Consider the following 5,514-nt stretch of genomic DNA (forward strand, 5'->3'; position numbering starts at 1 on the left):
CGTGTTATTAATCTACACGTTTGATTACAAGGGTAATTATTTCATCAGTTAACGTTATCGTATATGCCTAATATTACCCCAATTCTCCAAGGGACGGAGGATGTTGACACATGCACGGTGTGTTTAACTCCATGTGTGGGCTTTTTCTTTGATTTAATTCAACGTTTGATTTCAAAGTATCCCAAGAGTATAATAATAGTTATAATAATCATAGTAATGAATAATGGTTATGATACTACTATTACTACTACTCCTACTACTACTACTACTACTACTACTACTGCTACTACTACTACTATTACTACTACTACTACTATACTACTACTACTACTACTACTACTACTACAAGCAATAATAATAATAAAATAATAATAATAATAATAATAATAATAATAATAACAATAATTATAATAACAAAAACAGTAATAGTAATAATAGAAATAATAATAATAATTATAACAACAACAACAGCAACAACAACAACAATAATAATAATAATAATAATAATAATAATAATAATAATAATTACTAGAATTCTGAAATTGCTGAAGTAATATTCAAAGAAGCCCACATTCCAGATGAAAATATTTTTATCCCTGTAGACCTAATATTAAGGGACTTTTGGTACGACTAATTTTTTTTTTTTTTTTTACAGATTTTGACCTCTGACCATGAAATCAAGATCAAGGCCATTCATACTATGCAGATCATGTTCACTCATGACCCACTACATTTCCACCGAGGTTGGTCAAAACCGGCCAAATACTTTCTGATTTAGCACTTTCAGGCACGAGGTGGCCAATTTGATTTTCCTCAAAACCTCAAAAAAATATTTGCTGGATCTCAATAACAATACCCAGATGCACCAGGATAGGTTGACGACAACATACTGGGTCACTTGCAAGGCAATTGATTCGGTAGTTTTTGCTGCGCAGGAGAGCAAAAATGAAAAAAAATAACGGAGAGGGTGCTTGTGCGGCGCTAGTGCTTGCAAAAAAAAAAAAAAGAGGGCCAAAAGAGCCCTGCAGTCAAGATGCATCACTCCTGAAAATTTCAAGTCTCTATCTCGAAAGGTTTTGGAATGCCAGCCTTCTAAATCTTTCCCCTCCCTACACCCCCAAAAGAAATATTATTTACAAAATCAGTAAGAACTACACAGAATGTGGAGTCCCCAATAATAATAATAATAATAATAATAATTCATTCATTCATTGCCAGACGCCATGTATCCCAAACAGGGTGGCCAAGGGCTTAGAGTTAATTGTTTTTACAGGGAGAGGCACTAATCCTCCACCAACCCCACTTGACACGTAAGGAGAACGTTATGCCAACAGCATCTGGTGTTCCCAGGCGGTCACCCATCCACGTACTAACCAGACCCAACGTTGCTTAACTTCGCTGATCGGACGGGAAGGTGTACTCAACGTGGTATGGCCGTTGGCACATAATAATAATAATAATAATAATAATAATAATAATAATAATAATAATAATAATAATAATAATAATAATAATAATAATAATAATAATAATAATAATAATAATAATAATAATAATAATAATAATAATAATGTTCTTTGCAGCCCCATGAGTGCGCTGTGCACTTGATCCTGCAGAGGGCTCTCAGGTTTCGCTCTTGAATCTCAGTCGTTTGCAGCCTGGCATCGACTGAACAGAAAAGATAGATGTGAACTGACGTTTCCACAACGCAGGTTAGCTTTCAATCATCGCAAATCAACAGAATAGTTGCCTGTATGAGAAATTTGATTACACAAACCAACTGCCCAACATAGCTCCGACGCCACGGGTGCCAGTTTGTATTCATATATACATTTATATACTCATATATTTAGCATATGGAGTCGCATGGAGAGACAGAATGGCATATGAGGAAGCGAAGGAGCGTTGTGGTGTGGATGTGGATGTGATAGGAAGCGTTAGGTGGTTTGGCCATGTAGAGAGGATGGACAGCAAGAGACTGACAAGGAGAATGTATGTGAGTGAGGTGGAGGGGGGAAAGGGAAGGGAAGGCCAAGGATGAGATGGAGGGATGCAGTGGAGAGGTATATGAGAGAAGGGGGTGTGAGCTGGGAGCAGGGTATGAAATGGCGGGGGACAGGGCAACATAGAGGCAATTTGTTTGTGGTCACCCCTTACGGGATTAAGGCATTTGGGAAAAGACAGATAGAGAGAGAAACATGTACTTAACACAGGAAAAATCATCTAACATATTACCACTAAGCAGGGAATCGAATCCGGGACTCTCAGGGTAGAGCCAGGCAGCAATCCACTAGGCCACGACCAGGAAAAACATCTCACATTGTCATCATCTTTTTTTTTTATTATTATTATTTTTTTTAATGTGTCCGACTCCGGGCATAGGCTTTACAGCCTGCTTCCAAGGCCCAGTAGTCCTCCTACATACCATACACCTCTACATATCACCACTTCGGCGCTAACACCCACAGTCCATATTGAATACATGCTAGGGCTGTCTCATAAAGGACTGGTGAATTGGTAGTAACGGGGGTATTTGTACAACATGTCGGCGGGTCTTCTGGTAGATCAGTAAAGTCTGCTTTATATTAAATTCAAATCCTTAAACAGTTCCCTGCCCTAGGGGGGATTTTAACCTGGGGCCGGTAGGACTGCACACCACCTCTCTACCGACTGAGCCACCACCTCCCCCAATGTCCCTCCGCCCCCACTGTGGGCCTGAAGAGGATGAGATAACCTCCTGGCACTCGAGCAAGTTGGTGCTTTTACTCTATCCCAAGCACTTATGGCAAGTCAGAATAGATAACTTTTACCTGGTCGTGGCATAGTGAATACTGCCTGGTTCTCACCTGAGAGTCCCGGGTTCGATTCCTGGCATAGTGGTAATACATTGGATAGATAGATAAATATTGATACAAGTGCTTGCCCACAAAAACATGTGGGACTAACTAATAGCCTTTCTATCACAGAATGTCCAAAAATATCAGTATCTTTATTTCAGTACCGTTATTGAGGCCATAATGATCAATTCTGACCAAAAAGTCGGAAAAATTATTTTCGCACTTTTTCGCGTGTCGCTATTATCGACAATTTCGCGTCATCGTGCTGCACTCAGTGGCCAATATTTTTGTCTGGTATATTTCTGACACTCCCTGAACTTACCCAGACTTAATGCAAAAAGTATTGGGTCAATATATATTACCATTCTCGTGAAAGAAATTAGCAAACACACAGGCAGACACACATGTACACAGCTTGACTTTATTTATTTTTCAAGTGTTGTAACTGTGAGCTGAAAATGACCAATATTAAGCGACTCGTGTTTCCCCGCGCCTCCCAGGAGTTGTTTCAGTTACAGACAACTGGCCCCAGAACTAAGTATCTGCTTGCAATAGTTTTTGCACCACTGCATGCAGATTTGTATATCGATGCCAGTGATACACATTTTGTTGAGGGAAATTTGCATGTTTGCGATATTGCGCTAAATTAATGAGGGTAATTCCAGCTGATGGAAACAGACAAATATTTGCCTCGACACTAGACAAAACTGACGCGTTTCGAGAAATGTAAAGCAAAAACACCCCTTTGGAAAATCGTAATCGAAATGAATTTGAAGAGGGCCCATCTGTGACCCAATGTTTCATTGATATCCTTTTTCCAGTTTTGGCTACACTTCACAGACAGACAACCAGACCGACACGTGGCTAGAAATATAGTATGTGAGTTAATGACGCCTGGGTTTAGGTGCTCAAGGTGTAATGGGTTTAGATGCTCAAGGTGTAATGGGTTTAGGCGCTCAAGGTGTAATGGGTTTAGATGCTCAAGGTGTAATGGGTTAAGGTGCTCAAGGTGTAATGGGTTAAGGTGCTCAAGGTGTAATGGGTTTAGGTGCTCAAGGTGTAATGGGTTTAGGTGCTCAAGGTGTAATGGGTTAAGGTACTCAAGGTGTAATGGGTTAAGGTGCTCAAGGTGTAATGGGTTAAGGTGCTCAAGGTGTAATGGGTTTAGGTGCTCAAGGTGTAATGGGTTTAGGTGCTCAAGGTTTTGGGTTTAGGTGCTCAAGATGTAATGGGTTAAGGTACTCAAGGTGTAATGGGTTAAGGTACTCAAGGTGTAATGGGTTTAGGTGCTCAAGGTGTAATGGGTTTAGGTGCTCAAGGTGTAATGGGTTAAGGTACTCAAGGTGTAATGGGTTAAGGTGCTCAAGGTGTAATGGGTTAAGTTGCTCAAGGTGTAAGTTTAGGTGCTCAAAGGGTAATGGGTTAAGGGTGCTCAAGGTGTAAGGTAATGCTCAAGGTGTAGGTGCTCAAGGTGTAATGGGTTTAGGTGCTCAAGGTGTAATGGGTTTAGGTGCTCAAGGTGTAATGGGTTTAGGTGCTCAAGGTGTAATGGGTTAAGGTACTCAAGGTGTAATGGGTTAAGGTGCTCAAGGTGTAATGGGTTAAGGTGCTCAAGGTGTAATGGGTTTAGGTGCTCAAGGTGTAATGGGTTTAGGTGCTCAAGGTTTTGGGTTTAGGTGCTCAAGATGTAATGGGTTAAGGTACTCAAGGTGTAATGGGTTAAGGTACTCAAGGTGTAATGGGTTTAGGTGCTCAAGGTGTAATGGGTTTAGGTGCTCAAGGTGTAATGGGTTTAGGTGCTCAAGGTGTAATGGGTTTAGGTGCTCAAGGTGTAATGGGTTAAGGTACTCAAGGTGTAATGGGTTAAGGTACTCAAGGTGTAATGGGTTTAGGTGCTCAAGGTGTAATGGGTTTAGGTGCTCAAGGTGTAATGGGTTAAGGTACTCAAGGTGTAATGGGTTAAGGTACTCAAGGTGTAATGGGTTTAGGTGCTCAGGATGTAATGGGTTTAGGTGCTCAAGGTGTAATGGGTTAAGGCACTCAAGGTGTAATGGGTTTAGGTGCTCAAGGTGTGATGGGTTAAGCTGGTCAAACCGGATGGGGTCCGCAACGGTTTATATTGGAAGGATGGTTTGGGTTTATTCCTCACGCAACCTCACTCAGTCACCCTTGCGTTGAATGTCAGAAAAGAGCAGCCTAGCCCCGGGCCCTGTCGCTCCTGATAGGGAAGTAAAAGCTTGGATGATGAGTGAATGGCTGGACAAATACTGATGATACTGTACTACTACTATTACCACTACTACTGCTACTACTATTACTACTGCTACTAGTACTACTACTACTACTACTACTACGGTTGCTGCTGCTACTACTACTACTATTACTACTACTACTACTACTACCACTACTGCTGCTGCTGCTGCTGCGACCTCTGCTGCGGCTGCTGCTACTAATTACTGTATAATAGAGTAGGTGTGCAGTTACTTCCTGTGCATTAAAACATGGAAACTACATAATATGCAGTTGTGCGATATGCATTCCGATTGGAAAGAATAAGTAGTATTATTGCCTTATAAAGAAGCTTGAAAACCAGTGTTAAAAGCACATGATCGCAGTGGTGGCATGTAGTAGCAGCAGCAGCAGCAGCAGTAGTAGTAGTAGTTGTAGTAGTAGTAGT

At 41.0% G+C, this 5,514-nt stretch overlaps 1 non-coding gene across 1 annotated transcript; it reads right to left on the minus strand.

Moving 5' to 3' along the window:
• Positions 1-1,325: 1,325 nt before the first annotated feature.
• Positions 1,326-1,442, minus strand: LOC145391317 (5S ribosomal RNA). The gene has a single exon (XR_013895831.1). It is a non-coding gene; the product is annotated as a 5S ribosomal RNA (ribosomal RNA).
• Between the last annotated feature and the right edge of the window lie 4,072 nt (positions 1,443-5,514).

This window comes from Coenobita brevimanus, chromosome 17 (genome assembly GCF_032717465.1).
Source record: "Coenobita brevimanus isolate Jiangsu-jjx chromosome 17, ASM3271746v2, whole genome shotgun sequence".
NCBI classification, from domain to species: Eukaryota; Metazoa; Arthropoda; class Malacostraca; order Decapoda; family Coenobitidae; genus Coenobita; species Coenobita brevimanus.